The sequence below is a fragment of the Carcharodon carcharias genome, chromosome 6 (genome assembly GCF_017639515.1).
Source record: "Carcharodon carcharias isolate sCarCar2 chromosome 6, sCarCar2.pri, whole genome shotgun sequence".
NCBI lineage: Eukaryota > Metazoa > Chordata > Chondrichthyes > Lamniformes > Lamnidae > Carcharodon > Carcharodon carcharias.
Genome location: NC_054472.1, coordinates 194,340,560 through 194,357,440, shown reverse-complemented (window position 1 = coordinate 194,357,440; position 16,881 = coordinate 194,340,560). Strand labels below are relative to the sequence as shown.

Here is a 16,881-nt window from a genome sequence, read left to right as displayed (position 1 = left end):
GGGAGTGGTATTAGGCCCCCTGACATCGCTACACTGTAGGACAGAGTGTACAGTAAGAAATAACGGGGGCTTGTAAGAAAGGCAATAATTGTGGAAGATTTTAATTTTAAAAATTGGACAAATCAAATTTGGAAAGGTAGCCTGGAAAATGAGTTCATACAAGTTTTTTAGAACAATATATTCCAGAACCAACCAGAAAACAAGCTTTTTTTTAGACCTGGAAATGTGCAATGAGACAGGATTAATTAATGAGGTTACAGCAGAGGATCCTCTAGATAAGAGTGACTGTAACATGATGGAATTTCACACTCAGTTGGAGGCTCAGAAAACTGGGCCTGAAACTGAAGTACTAAACTTACATAAAGGTATGAAGACAGAGTTGGCAAAAGTGACTGGGAAAATAGGTAAAAAGATAAGATGGTAGAAAAGCAGTGGCAGATATTTAAGGAGATATTACATTACTGTCAACAAAGATATATTCCACTGAGAAAGAAAGATTTGACAAGAAAGATGCATGATGCCTGGCGAAGTTAAGGAAGTTAAGGATGTAGAATGCTACAGGATTAGTGGCAGCCCAGAAGATTGGTAAAAAAAGGATGACTAAAAAAACAAAGAGGGAAACATTGGAGTCTGAGAAAAACTAGCAAGAAATATAAAAACAGAGTAAAAGTTTCTACTAGTATACAACAAGGAAAAGAATAGCTAAAGCAAGTGTTTGTCGTTCAGAGGACGAGACTGGGCATTAACAATGAAAACTGAGGAAAAGGCAGAGGTTTTGAACAAGTTCTACCCCTCCAACAGTGCAGCACTCCCTCAGTACTGACCCTCTGACAGTGCAGCACTCCCTCAGTACTGACCCTCTGACAGCCCAGCACTCCTTCAGTACTGACCCTCTGACAGTGCAGCACTCCCTCAGTACTGACCCTCTCACAGTGCAGCACTCACTCAGTACTGACCCTCAGACAGTGCAGCAGTTCTTCAGTACTGACCCTCCGACAGTGTAGCATTCCCTAAGTGCTGACACTCAAAAACTCCTGACCCTCTGACTACAGCCCACCCTCAGTACTGACCCTCAAACAGTGCAGTGCTCCCTCAGTACTGCCGCTCCAACATTGCAGCACTCCGTCATTGCTGACCCTCCCAACGGTGTAGCACCCCTTCATTACTGACTCTTTGACAGTGCAGTATTCCCTCGAAACTGCCCCTCTGTCACTGCAGCATTCCCTCAGTACATAGCCTCCAACAGTGCAGCACTTCCTCAGTATTAACCTTCTGACAATGTAACACTCCTTAAGTACAGACACTCCAACACTACTGACCCTTGGACAGTGCAGCACTCCCTCAGTACTGACCCTTGGACAGTGCACACTCCCTCAGTACTGACCCTCTGACAGTGCAGCATTCCCTCAGTACTGACCCTCTGACAGTGCGGCACTCCCTCAGTACTGACCCTCTGATGGTGCAGCACTCCCTCAGTACTGAGCCTCCAGCAGTGCAGCACTCCCTCAGTAATGACCCTGACAGTATAGCACTCCCTGAGTACTGCCCCTCAGACGGTGCTGCACCCCCTCAGTACTGACCCTCAGACGGTGCTGCACCCCCTCAGTACTGCCCCTCAGACGGTGCTGCACCCCCTCAGTACTGATCCTCTGACAATGCAACACTCCCTCAGTACTGCCCCTCTGACAGTGTTATATTCCTAGAGGACTGACCCTCCAACAGTGCAGCACTCCCTCAGTACTGCCCCTCTGACAGTGCTGCACTCCTTCACTACTGACCCTCTGACAGTGCAGCACTCTCTCAGTACTGACCCTCTGACAGTGCAGCACTCCCTCAGTACTGACCCTCTGACAGTGCAGCACCCCCTCAGTACTGACCCTCTGACAGTGCAGCACTCCCTCAGTACTGACCCTCTGACAGTGCGGCGCTCCCTCAGTACTGACCCTCTGGCAATGCAGCACCCCCTCAGTACTGACTCTCTGACAGTGCTGCACTCCCTCAGTACTGACCCTCTGACAGTGCAGCACTCCCTCAGTACTGACCCTCTGACAGTGCAGCACTCCCTCAGTACTGACCCTCTGACAGTGCAGCACTCCCTCAGTACTGACCCTCTGACAGTGCAGCACCCCCTCAGTACTGACCCTCTGACAGTGCACCGCTCCCTCAGTACTGACCCTCCAACAGTGCAGCATTCCCTCAATACTGACTCTCTGACAGTGCAGCACTCCCTCATTACTGACCCTCCACAGTGTACTGTTCCCTCAGTAATGACCCTCCGACAGTGCAGCACCCCTCAGTATTGCCCCTCTGACAGTGCAGCACTCCCTCAGTACTGACACTGCAACACTACTGACCCTCCTTTGGAACTGCCTCTCTGACACTGCAGCACTCCCTCAGTGCTGACCCACCAACAGTGCAGTGCTTCCTCCATACTGATTCTCTGACAGTGCAGCACTCCCTCGGTACCAACACTCCATCACCACTGACCCTCGAAGAGTGCAGCGCTTCCTCAGTACTGACTCCATAACAGTGAAGTTGTCCTTCAGTACTGACCCTCTGACAGTGCAGTGTTCCCTTAGTACTGACCCTCCAACAATGCACCACTCGTTCAGTACTGCCTTTCTGACAGTGCAGCACTCCCTCAATACTGATCCTCTGACAGTTCAGCAATCCCTCAGTACTGCCCCTCTGACAATGCAGCACTCCCTCAATACTGACCCTCTGACAGTGCAACACTCCCTCAGTACTGACCCTCTGACAGTGCAGCACTCCCTCAGTACTGACCCTCTGACAGTGCGGCACTCCCTCAGTACTGACCCTCCGACAGTGCAGCACTCCCTCAATACTGACACTCTGACAGTGCAGCGCTCCCTCAGTACTGACCCTCCGACAGTGCAGCACTCCCTCAGTACTGACCCTCTGACAATGCAGCACCCCCTCAGTACTGACTCTCTGACAGTGCTGCACTCCCTCAGTACTGACCCTCTGACAGTGCAGCACTCCCTCAGTACTGACCCTCTGACAGTGCAGCACTCCCTCAGTACTGACCCTCTGACAGTGCAGCACTCCCTCAGTACTGACCTTCTGACAGTGCGGCAATCCCTCAGTACTGACCTTCTGACAGTGCAGCACTCCCTCAGTACTGACCCTCTGACAGTGCAGCACTCCCTCAGTACTGACCCTCTGACAGTGCAGCACCCCCTCAGTACTGACCCTCTGACAGTGCACCGCTCCCTCAGTACTGACCCTCCAACAGTGCAGCATTCCCTCAATACTGACTCTCTGACAGTGCAGCACTCCCTCATTACTGACCCTCCACAGTGTACTGTTCCCTCAGTAATGACCCTCCGACAGTGCAGCACCCCTCAGTATTGCCCCTCTGACAGTGCAGCACTCCCTCAGTACTGACACTGCAACACTACTGACCCTCCTTTGGAACTGCCTCTCTGACACTGCAGCACTCCCTCAGTGCTGACCCACCAACAGTGCAGTGCTTCCTCCATACTGATTCTCTGACAGTGCAGCACTCCCTCGGTACCAACACTCCATCACCACTGACCCTCGAAGAGTGCAGCGCTTCCTCAGTACTGACTCCATAACAGTGAAGTTGTCCTTCAGTACTGACCCTCTGACAGTGCAGTGTTCCCTTAGTACTGACCCTCCAACAATGCACCACTCGTTCAGTACTGCCTTTCTGACAGTGCAGCACTCCCTCAATACTGATCCTCTGACAGTTCAGCAATCCCTCAGTACTGCCCCTCTGACAATGCAGCACTCCCTCAATACTGACCCTCTGACAGTGCAACACTCCCTCAGTACTGACCCTCTGACAGTGCAGCACTCCCTCAGTACTGACCCTCTGACAGTGCGGCACTCCCTCAGTACTGACCCTCCGACAGTGCAGCACTCCCTCAATACTGACACTCTGACAGTGCAGCGCTCCCTCAGTACTGACCCTCCGACAGTGCAGCACTCCCTCAGTACTGACCCTCTGACAATGCAGCACTCCCTCAGTACTGACCATCCGACAGTGCAGCGCTCCCTCAGTACTGACACTCCCACAGTGCAGCACTCCCTCAATACTGACCCTCCGACAGTGCAGCACTCCCTCAATACTGATTCTCCGACAGTTCAGCAATCCCTCACTACTGCCCTTCTGACAATGCAGCACTCCCTCAGTACTGACCCTCCGACAGTGCAGCGCTCCCTCAGTACTGACCCTCTGACAGTGCCGCACTCCCTCAGTACTGACCCTCTGACAGTGCCGCACTCCCTCAGTACTGACCCTCAGATAGTGCAGCACTCCCTCAGTACTGACCCTCCGACAGTGCAGCACTCCCTTAGTGCTGCGTTGGAGTATCAGTGTGGTTTATGACTTTCAAGTCCCATTTTGGTGCACCTGTGATCTTTCTCAGAGGTAAATACGAAAGTTACAAGACACCCGGGGAGGGGTATGAGAACATTCACAGCCTAGGTTTCTAAACATGAGCGGGAGTCTGCGACTTCAAGAGAGGAAGGGGAAAATCGGGTTGGGTGGAGGGGCCGGTGAATTCATTGGTGGGGACTGAGAAACCAAGAGCGTGCCTGCCTCTTTAAAACACAATTAACACTCAGGAGCGAAGTGCAAATTAAAAGGAAAAATTCAGAATCAGCAGATTGCAGCGAGAGTCCGTCAGAATTAGGCGGCAGCACTCTCTTTATTACAAGCCATAAAGCACTAATTTCTTCACAAGCCACCTCGCTAATTACACAGCCAGCGCACTCATTTTATTTTATTACTCGAATTAACAGGAAGTTCAAACCGTGTAAAGCTATTAAGATGTGTGATTAAGCCACATTCAATTAGTTTCTACAAACAATTTAATTGATGTTGCAGATAGGAATTAACAGAAGGTGAACGTGTGAATTACTCGGCTGTCGGAGAGCAATTCAGCCTCCATCGGCCCCGCGTCAACAATCTCACTAAAAACACAGTCTCTTATTCCAAACTACTCCTGATTAGAACACGCAACAATCTTACGTTTCAGGAATATTCCCCTCTCACTAACTGGGTTAGGGAGGCAGTTTTGATAAAAAAAAACGTAATGGTGTGGCCTGGTGAGAGTGCATACGACAGCATGAGGACCGAGAGGCATGTCAGGTAGAAAATGAGTAGTCAAAGAGACATGAGAGAATGAGTGTGAGAGACACACGTGTACGTGCGCAAGCGTGCGTGAGTCAGTGTGCAAGTATGTGTGTGTGTGTGTGTGTGTGTGTGTGTGTGTGTGTGTGTGTGTGTGTGTGTGTGAGAGAGTGTGTGTGTGTGTGTGTGTGTGTGTGTGTGTGTGTGTGTGTGTGTGAGAGTGAGGTTTTTTCTTTCATGGGATGTGGACGGCACTGACAAGGTCGAAGTTAGTGTGAGTGAGTGTGAGTGCACATGAGAGTATACGTGAATGTGTGTGTGTGAGTGAGTATGAGTGAAGTTCATTTATTCTATCATGGGATTTGGGCATCACAGGTAAGGCCGGAGTGAGTGTGATTGTATGTGTGAGTGTGTGCGGGTGAGTAAGTGTGTGTGTGAATGTGTGAGTGCATGTGTGAGAGAAGGTATGTGAGTGTGTGTGTGAGGGACTGTATGGGAGTGCATATGTGTGCGTAAGTGTGAGTGTGTGAGTGAGCGTGTGTGAGAGAGGGTGCAAGTGAGTTTGTGTGTGAGTATGTGTGAGAGTCAGCATGTGTGTGTCTGTGTCTGAGTGAGTGTGTGTGTTTCTGTGTTTGTGTGTGTGAGTGTGTGCGTTTCTGTGTTTGTGAGTGAGTGAGTGTCTGTGCGAAAGTGTGTGTCTGTGCGAGTGTGTATGTGTGAGAGTGTGTGTGTGACTGTGTGAATGTTAATATGAGTGTGAATGCTTGGGTTTACGGCCCTGGCTGGCTCACCACAGATGCAGAACATTGTCAAGTGCACACATCACAGAATCGTCACAGTGCAGAAGGACGCCATTTAGCCCAAAAAATCCACACTGGCTCACTGAAAGGGCATTCTACCTAGTCCCACTCCCCTGCCATAAGACCATAAGACTTAGGAGTAGAAGTAGGCCATTCAGCCCATCAAGTCTCCTCCACCATTCAATGAGATCATGGCTGATCTGATAATCCTCAACTCCACTTTCCTGACTTTTCCCCATAATCCTTGATTCTCTTACTGATTAAAAATCTGTCTATCTCAGCCTTGAACGTACTTAACAACCCAGCCTCTACAGGCCTCTGCGGTAAAGAATTCCACAGATTCACTACCCTCTGAGAGAAAAAATTCCTCCTCATCTCTTGTCTTAAATAGGTGACCCCTTACTGTGAGATTATACCCTCTGGTCCTAGACCTTCCCACAAGGGGAAACAAACTCTCAGCAGCTACCCTGTCAAGCCCCCTAAGAATCTTATATCTTCCAATAAGGTTGCCTCTCAGTCTTCTAAACTCCAATGAGTACAGGCCCAACCTACTCAACCTCTCCTCATAAGAAAATCCCTCCATACCCGGGATCAACCTGGTGAACCTTCTCTGTACTGTCTTCAATGCCAGTATATCTTTCCTTAGATAAGGGGACCAAAACTGTTCACAGTATTCTAGGTGTGGCCTAACTAGCGCCTTGTTTAGTTTTAGCAAGACTTCCCTATTTTTATACTCCATTCCCTCCATTTGCCTTCCCTATTACCTGCTGAACTTGTATGCTAGCTTTTTGTGATGAGGACCCCCAAATCCCTCTGTGCTGCAGCTTTCTGCAGTCTTTCTCCATTTAAATAATATTCAGCTCCTCTATTCTTCCTGCCAAATTACATAACCTCACATTTTCTCACATTATATTCCATCTGCCAAGTTTTTGCCTACTCACTTAACCTGTCTATATCCCTCTGTAGACTCCTTGTGTCACCCTCACCACTTGCCTTCCCACCTATTTTTGTATCATCCGCAAACTTGACGATAGTACATTCACTTCCCTCATCCAAGTCATTAATATAGATTGTAAATAATTGAGGCCCCAGCACTGATCCCTGTGGCACTCCACTAGTTACAGGCTGCCATCCTGAAAATTCTGCCCCTTATCCCAACTCTCTGTCCAACAGCCAGGGACATCAAAGCAACACTGATCTCCAGTGTCGCCTCTTCTGTGGCTATTAGTTGTGAGATTTGAGTATTGCTGAAAAAAGAGACATGTCTGAGCTTTTTGTCTCGCACTCACAAGAATACCAACAGAAGGGGGAAAACAACAATTTATACTGTATGTGAAGAGATAGTGGATTGGTTGGAAAGTGGTGTTGCCATGGAAAATGCATCACTGAAGGTGACTGATGGTTAACTGCAAAGCATTGTTCGAAATTTAAACCAGGCAGCTTGACCTTCATTGGTCAAGGCATTTCCCTGAGGAAAGAGTCAGCAAATGACTGTTACTTATTTTGTTTAGCTGAAACAGGTGCAATGTGTGTACATGTTCTTTCTGTCTGCAAGGAACAGGACCCTGTGTGTTAATATATGGAGCTTCCAGTACAGGCAAATGCAGCACATTGTGAGTCCGACTGACAATCTTAAACTGGTTGTCAGCATAATTTTTAGCACATTGAGGATTATTTAGCAAATGCTGTCCAATCGTTCACATCTAATGTTGGACACTGTGTTTTAAGTTTTGTAAGCACGAGCTGGTTGGGTATGGTCTGTACCTTGCTTGTTGTGAGCAGCGGCTGGGACATGCTGTTTGATACGATCCACCAGTCGTTGGAATGTACGGCCTACATATCTAGCGTCACACCGACACTGAAATTCATATATCGCATTACTCATTTGTGTGATAGGCAGAACATCTTTTTGGCTTGACAGCAGCTTCCTGTTAGCTGCTACAGCACAGTAGCAGCGTGAAACAGCTAGCTTCACCTGTTGCTCAAATGTTTGAGATACCTTGCCCTTCCAGGGTAATGTGAAATAGACTGGGCACTTTACAGGGCTGAGAGTGATGGCCTTAGTTTGTGAGTTTGTGTGATATACAGCGCGAAATCATCTGATCAGTGTAGCCATTATTCCATAGGATGCCTTTGATGCCCCTATTTCAGCATCAAGCTTGCACAGAGAGCAAACGCCTCAGGCCCTAATTACGAGGTTGCCGATAAAACCAATCTTATAGCGTGTGGAACTGTAGGAATCCCAATGTGTATATTGACCAGTGAAGGCAGGCTTGCGGTAGACCATGGTAGAGAATCCTCTGGCAGACTTCTCAATTAGTACGTCAAGGAAAGGGAGTTCATGTGACTGCTCAATTTCAAAGCTGAATTTGAGCACAGGATGGAGCCCATTAAGACATGTAAGGAAATTATAACATGCAGCTGCGGATTTAAGTATCGCAAATGAATCATCCACATATTGGAAATATGCAAGGGGTAGGAGGTTGGGTATCATCCCTTTGTTCGCACGTTTCTTACAGAAGCCAACAAAGATGTTAGTTAGAGCTGAGCCTAGAGGGGATCCCATGGTAATACCATCTGTTTGGGTTTACATGGTGTCATTAAAACTGAACACAACTGTGCAATGTGCCAAGTTCACAAGTTTAAGGATGAAAGGTCAATCAATGAGTGAGTGAAATGCCATGTGTTCGAGTGAGTGAGTGACTGGGAATATCTCTGAAAGAGCGAGTGACAGTATCTGTGAGCGAATGAGTAAGTGACTGAGAATATCTCTGAGTGAGAATATCAGTGAGTGAATGAATAAGAATATCTCCAAGTGAGTGACTGAGAATATCTGAGTGACTGAATGAGAATATCTGAGTGAGTGACTGAGCATATATGTGAGTGAGTGAGTGAGTAACTGAGAATATCAGTGAGCGAGGGACCGAGAATATCAGTGAGTGAGTGACTGAATGTATATATGAGTGAGCAAGTGAATGACTCTAAGAATATCTATGAGTGAGTGACTGAGAATATCAGTGAGTGAGTGAGTGAAAGATGAAATTAGTGAGAGAGAAAGTTCGAGACTGTTAAACAAAATCAGAAATAGAGTGGATTTGTTCCCATTGTTAAATTACTTCTACCAGTAAAAACCTAACCAGCAACAATATGCCATTATTCATTGGATAAATGTATCCAAATGAATTTAATGCACCTCATCACAAACAGGAGCCCTGGCTGATTTCCCCTCTCTCTCAAACCCAGGAGTCACTGAACAGTGAACAGGAGCAGGAACCTTGGCTTGTTTCCCCTCTCTCTAAACCAGGGGTCACTGGACAGTGATCAAGAACAGGGACCGTGACTGAGATATGGTGAGAGTGACTGCCCTTGACATTAAGGCCACAATTTACCAAGTGTGGCATCAAGGAGTCCTAACAAAACTGAAGTCAAAGGGAATCAGGGAAAACTCTCCTCTTGGAGTCAGCCTAGCACGAAGATGGCTGTGGTTGCCGGAGGTCAATCATCTCAGCTCCCCACTTGCCTGGACGAGTGCAGCTCCATCAACATTCAAGAAGCTCGAACCATCCAGTACAAAGCAACCCACTTGACTGGCACCACATCCACCGCATCCAACATCCACTCCCTCTATCGCCGACACACTGTAGCAGTAGTCTGTACTATCTACAAGATGCACATGTCATGAAAATATAATAATTTTCATAATAATGCTGTGATTTATTGTAAAGGTAGGTTAATAGTGGGGTTTGGATTAGTTTCTCCGGGTGGATTTGTGTGTGTGATGGATTTAATTGAGTTAGAAACAGCTAGTCTGGTGCTTTTGAGTGAAAAGGGTAAGCTAGGTTTGAAATGCTAAATACGTAAACATGGCAAAGGTTTAAGAATGTGAGGGGTGAGGGAACATTTGCATTTATGGATAAAACAGAGTAGTCTGAATTTCAAAGAGATGTTGGGATGTTACACCTAGCAATGTGAAGCTAAGTCAAACAGTATGTTTATTTTTGCCAAAGGTTGCTGATGATCAGTACTATGGAAGATTTATATTATGGAAAAAGTGAAGCTGCATGGACATATTGGAACAATGGAATTTACATTAAAAAGGTAGAAACACATATAAAGGAGATGAGATTTTGTATAAGCGGAGAAAGAACTCTAAGATCTAACAAGTGTGAAAAGCCTCCAGCCTATTTGCACCAAGTTGCTGTCTACAGTAAGCAAAGCTAAGAAAGCTCACTATGAATATCACTGTCCAGGTTATTGTGTGGCTTTGCCTGGGTCTGTTGAAATTTATTTGTTTTTGCTGTTGCATTAATGGAGGTATAACTGGGAGTCAGATTAACTGGGGGAGTTGAATTATTAGAGTAGTAATTTGTAGGCCTATGAATGTGCTTAAAATCTTTACTACAATTAATAAATGTTTAAGTTAGTTTTGTAAAAAACCTCTCAGACTCAGTAGCTTATTACTACTGAATTCAAGGCACACGTCTCAGAATAAAATACAAATTGCAAAACAGTTGTGGAAGCTGTTTCAAGTTTCCCTCTGGGATTTGAGCAGCTCAGTATTTACCATCCACTGGGCCATCACACACTGTAGCAACTCACCAAGACTCCTTCAACAGTGCCATTCAAACACATGAACTCTACCACTTAGAAGGGCAAAGGCAGCACCACCTGGAAGTTCCCTTCCAAGTCACACATCATCCTGACTTGGAAACATATCGCTGTTCCTTCATTGTCGCTGGGTCAAATTCCTGGAACACTCTCCCTAACAGCACTGTGGGTGTATCTGCACCGCAGAGACTGCAGCAGTTCAAGAAGGCAGCTCACCACCACCTTCTCAAGGCATTTAAAGATGGGCAGTAAATGCTGGTCTATGCTCACACCCCTTGAAAGATAATAGAACAAAAATTCCTCTCCCTCTAACTCAGGGGTCACTGGACATTAACCAGGGGCAGGAACCCTGGCTGATTTCCCACCTCTCTCTAATCCGAGAGTCATTGGACAGTGATCAGGAACAGTGACCATGAGCATCACTGAGCTCGTGTGATGATGTCCCTCTGCTCCATAAGCCACTGCAACAGTTCACTGGCTCAACATTTGTAACACTTCACAATAAAATATCTCACTCCTCATCTGAAGGATTCTTCAGATCGACTTGACTTTGAGTGGCCAGAACACAGCAATAAATCATTCGCTTTAAGTAATTCAAAAAGTATTAGGAAGCTCATCATCCATGCAATAAAATATAAAATAATAATTTATTGTCTATTAATTTCCATTTCTGTAGAACCATTGCTAATGACCATGAGGATTTAATGCTGTTTTTATAACCTCAGCAGCACATTTAGATACATGAAAATGATGCAGTTGTATGGAGATAGAGCACTTACAGCAGGCAAGTACTCAAACTTCAATAGCAGGCCAGGAGCATCCAAATGACAGGACCTCACGGGCTGAACAGCAACTAACACAGAGTATCCCGGGGCAGCACAGTGTGCAACATGCGAGACACAAAACATTGCAGATAGATACAAGGCAAGGATAACTGAACAGCTCATTACATGTAGAACATCACACAGCTGGGAAAATAGCACAGAGATCCATAGGGGTAAAGTAGCACATGACACACACTGCTGGCACAAACTGAGTAACACACACCACAGAGTAACACTGAGCCCAGCAACACACACAGCAGAGTAACACTGAGCCCAGCAGCACACACAGCAGAGTAACACTGAGCTCGGTGACACACAGCAGAGTAACACTGAGCTCAGTGACACACAGCAGAGTAACACTGAGCTCGGTGACACACAGCAGAGTAACACTGAGCTCGGTGACACACAGCAGAGTAACACTGAGCTCGGTGACACACAGCAGAGTAACACTGAGCTCGGTGACACACAGCAGAGTAACACTGAGCTCGGTGACACACAGCACAGAGTAACACTGAGCCCAGCAACACACACAGCAGAGTAACACTGAGCTCCGTGACACACAGCAGAGTAACACTGAGCTCGGTGACACACAGCAGAGTAACACTGAGCTCGGTGACACACAGCAGAGTAACACTGAGCTCGGTGACACACAGCAGAGTAACACTGAGCTCGGTGACACACAGCAGAGTAACACTGACCCCGGAGACACACAGCAGAGTAACACTGAGCTCGGTGACACACAGCAGAGTAACACTGAGCTCAGTGACACACAGCAGAGTAACACTGAGCTCGGTGACACACAGCAGAGTAACACTGAGCTCAGCAACACACACCACAGAGCAACACTGAGCTCAGCAACACACACCACAGAGTAACACTGAGCTCAGCAACACACACCACAGAGTAACACTGAGCTCAGCAACACACACCACAGAGTAACACTGAGCTCAGCAACACACAGCACAGAGTAACACTGAGCTCAGCAACACACAGCACAGAGTAACACTGAGCTCAGCAACACACACCACAGAGTAACACTGAGCTCAGCAACACACACCACAGAGTAACACTGAGCTCAGTGACACACAGCAGAGTAACACTGAGCTCAGTGACACACAGCAGAGTAACACTGAGCTCGGTGACACACAGCAGAAAAACACTGAGCTCCGTGACACACAGCAGAGTAACACTGAGCTCAGTGACACACAGCAGAGTAACACTGAGCTCGGTGACACACAGCAGAGTAACACTGACCCCGGAGACACACAGCAGAGTAACACTGAGCTCGGTGACACACAGCAGAGTAACACTGAGCTCTGTGACACACAGCAGAGTAACACTGAGCTCAGCAACACACACCACAGAGCAACACTGAGCTCAGCAACACACACCACAGAGTAACACTGAGCTCAGCAACACACACCACAGAGTAACACTGAGCTCAGCAACACACCACAGAGTAACACTGAGCTCAGCAACACACAGCACAGAGTAACACTGAGCTCAGCAACACACACCACAGAGTAACACTGAGCTCAGCAACACACAGCACAGAGTAACACTGAGCTCAGCAACACACAGCACAGAGTAACACTGAGCTCAGTGACACACAGCAGAGTAACACTGAGCTCAGTGACACACAGCAGAGTAACACTGAGCTCGGTGACACACAGCAGAGTAACACTGAGCTCAGCAACACACAGCACAGAGCAACACTGAGCTCAGCAGCACACACCACAGAGTAACACTGAGCTCAGTAACACACACCACAGAGTAACACTGAGCTCAGCAACACACAGCACAGAGTAACACTGAGCTCAGCAACACACAGCACAGAGTAACACTGAGCTCAGCAACACACACCACAGAGTAACACTGAGCTCAGCAACACACACCACAGAGTAACACTGAGCTCAGCAACACACACCACAGAGTAACACTGAGCTCAGCAACACACACCACAGAGTAACACTGAGCTCAGCAACACACAGCACAGAGTAACACTGAGCTCAGCAACACACACCACAGAGTAACACTGAGCTCAGCAACACACACCACAGAGTAACACTGAGCTCAGCAACACACAGCAGAGTAACACTGAGCTCGGTGACACAGCAGAATAACACTGAGCTCAGCAACACACACCACAGAGTAACACTGAGCTCAGTGACACACAGCAGAGTAACACTGAGCTCGGTGACACACAGCAGAGTAACACTGAGCTCAGTGACACATACCACAGAGTAATACTGAGCTCAGTGACACACAGCACAGAGTAACACTGAGCTCAGTGACACACAGCACAGAGTAACACTGAGCTCAGCGACACACAGCACAGAGTAACACTGAGCTCAGCGACACACAGCACAGAGTAACACTGAGCTCAGCGACACACAGCACAGAGTAACACTGAGCTCAGCGACACACAGCACAGAGTAACACTGAGCTCAGCGACACACAGCACAGAGTAACACTGAGCTCAGCGACACACAGCACAGAGTAACACTGAACTGGGCAGCAGATGAAATGCAGAATAGCGCACTAGTTATAGACATATAGAAACAATTAGAAAATAGCAGGAGGCGGCCATTCGGCCCTTCGAGCCTGCTCCACCATTCATTATGATCATGGCTGATCATCCAACTCAATAAGCCTGCTACCGCTTTCTCCCCATATTGCATTATAGTCTACTCTCAATCATCAGCAAAGTGATGTAAAGTGTCATCAAGTAGCACTGACACAGGACACAGCAATAACCCTCCCTAACAGCACATCATTCAGGGGATGTGGGCTTCGCTGGCTGGGCCAGCATTTATTGCCCATCCCTAATTGCCCTTGAGAAGGTGGTGGTGAGCTGCCTTCTTGAACCGCTGCAGTCCATGTGGTGTAGGTACACCCACAGTGCTGTTAGGGAGGGAGTTCCAGGATTTTGACCCAGTGACAGTGAAGGAACGACGATATCTTTCCAAGTCAGGATGGTGAGTTACTTGGAGGGGAACTTGCAGGCGGTGCTGTTCCCATGTATCTGCTGTCATTGTCCTTCTAGGTGGTAGCAGTTGTGGGTTTGGAAGGTGCTGTGAAAGGAGCCTTGGACTACACATGGACTTCACACGGACTGCAGCGGTTCAAGAAGGCAGCTCACCACCACCTTCTCAAGGGCAATTAGGGATGGGCAATAAATGCTGGCCCAGCCAATGATGCCCACATCTCATGAACAAATATAACAAAAACTGTTCACTGACACTCAGTTTGGGTTCCACGAGCGTGACTGCCCTTGACATCAAGGCAATATTTGACCACGTGTGACATCAAGGAGCCCTAGCAAAGCTGGAGTCAATGGAAATTGGGGGAAAGCTCTCCACTGGTCCTGCAGTGGAGCTTGAACCCACAGCTGACTGATTCAGAGTGAGTGTGTTACAATGAAGCCAAATGGGCAGTTATCACATTTCTAAAATTGTTCATTGCAGTCATCTCATTAATATGACAGGAATTTATAAATGGTTTGTAAATTCTATTTTAAACCATAATGCGAATATTTTTCTTTGCTGTGAGTCCTACGTCACCAACTATTGCAATGACCTCGGATAATTAACTCCCTCAAAGAATCGAAGTCATTATGGCACAGAAGGAGGCCATTCAGCCCATAGAGTCCTTGCTGGCTCTCTGTAGAGAGCAATCCAGCCAGTCCCACTCCTCACTCCCGCTCTATCCCTGTGGTTCTGCAAGTTTATTTCCATCAAATGCCCAGCCAATTTCCTTTCAAAATCCTTCATTGTCTCCGTTACCCCAACTTCATAGGCAGCAAGTTCTGCGTCATTAACACTCGCTGTGTAAAATGTTCTCCTCATATCCCAGGTGTGGAGGAGGGACAGGAAAGGAAGAAAAGGGGTTGGTGGGAGTGGAGGGGCAGGGGCTGAGGTGGTGGTGGAGTGGCAGTATTGATTAAAGGTAGTATTACAGTACTGGAGAAAGAGGATGTTCCAGAGGAGTCAAGAATGAAATCTCTCTAGCTAGAGGTAAGGAATGAAACAGGTGCAATAACATTGAACGGTGTAGTATATAGACCACCAACTAGTGGAAGGGATTTAGAGAAACAAATTTGCAAAGAAATAACAGAGAGGTGCAAGAATTATAGAGTAATTATAATGGGAGACTTCAACTATCCAAATATAACTGGAATAGGAATAGTGCAAAGGAACAAGAGGGGCGAGAGTTCCTGGAATTAGTTCAAGATCATTTTCTGCAGCAGTTTGTTTCCAGTCCAACGAGAGGCAGACACTGTTGGACCTGGTTCTGGGGAATGAGTTAGACCATGTGGATCAAATAACATTGGGAGAGCCTCTAGGGTCAGTGACCATTGTAGCATAAGGTTTAGGTTGGCCTTGGAAAAGGATAGGGAACAATCCAGAGCAGGGATAATTAATAGGGGGAAAGCCAACTTCAATGGGGTGAGAATACAGCTGAGTCATGTGAATTGGAATCAAATGTCAGAAAAGACGGTGGCTGAACAATGGGCTACCTTCAAAGAGACAGCACCGCAGGCAATGTCAAGTTATATTCCCTTGTAGGACAAATAAATCCAGAACACCCTGGATGATGGGAGAGATAGAGGTGAAGATGAAAAGGAAGAAGTGTGCGTACAACAGGTGTCAGCTAGCAAGTACAAAGGAGAATTGGGCTGAATATTGAAGGACCAGAGGGGAAGTGAGAAAACGAATAAGAAAAGCAAGGAGAGAGCATGAAAAGAGACTGGCAGCGAACATAAAAGGGAAACCCAGGGTCTTTTATAAGCATGTAAATAATAAAAGGGTGGCAAAGGAAAGAATAGGGCTGATTAGGGACAAAAGGGAAACTTGCATGTGGAGACTGGAGAAATAACAGAGGTATTAATGAGTACTTTGCATCTGTCTTTACAAAGGAAGAAGATGCTACCTGGGTTGAGGTGTGGGAGGAAGTAACTGGCACACTAGAGAATTTACAGTTGAGGAGGAGGTGATATTAGAAAGGCTATCTTCACTTAAAATAGATAAAGTACCAGGACCAGGTTAGATGCATCCAAGAGTACTGAGGGAGGTGAGAGTGGAAATTCCAGAGGCACTAGTGATAATCTTCCAGCCTTCCTTAGGCACAGGGGTGGTGCCAGAGGACTAGAGAATTGTGAATGCTACACCCTTGTTCAAAAACGGGTGCAAGGATAAACCCAGCAACTGCAGATCAGTCAGTTTGACTTCAGTGGTAGGGAAACTTCTGGAAACTATAGTTCGGGACAAAATCAATAGTCACTTAGACAGGTGTAGGATAATTAAGGAAAGCTAGCATGGATCTATTAAGGAAAATCTTGTTTAACTAATTTGCTGGAGTTCTTTGAGGAGGTAACAGAGAAGGTTGATAAGGGCAATGCTGTTGATGTGGTGTATCTGGATTTTCAAAAGGCATTTGATACAGTGTCACACAACAGACTAGTGAGCAAAATTCTAGCTTATGGGATAAAAGGGAAAGTAGGCACTTGGATAAGAAATTGGCTGAG

General features: G+C 46.9%; 1 protein-coding gene across 3 annotated transcripts in view; it reads right to left on the bottom strand.

Annotated features, from left to right (window-relative positions):
• Nucleotides 1-16,881, bottom strand: part of agap3 (ArfGAP with GTPase domain, ankyrin repeat and PH domain 3) — an 847,377-nt gene that overhangs the window by 277,456 nt on the left and 553,040 nt on the right. The gene's annotated exons all lie outside the window — the stretch shown is intronic.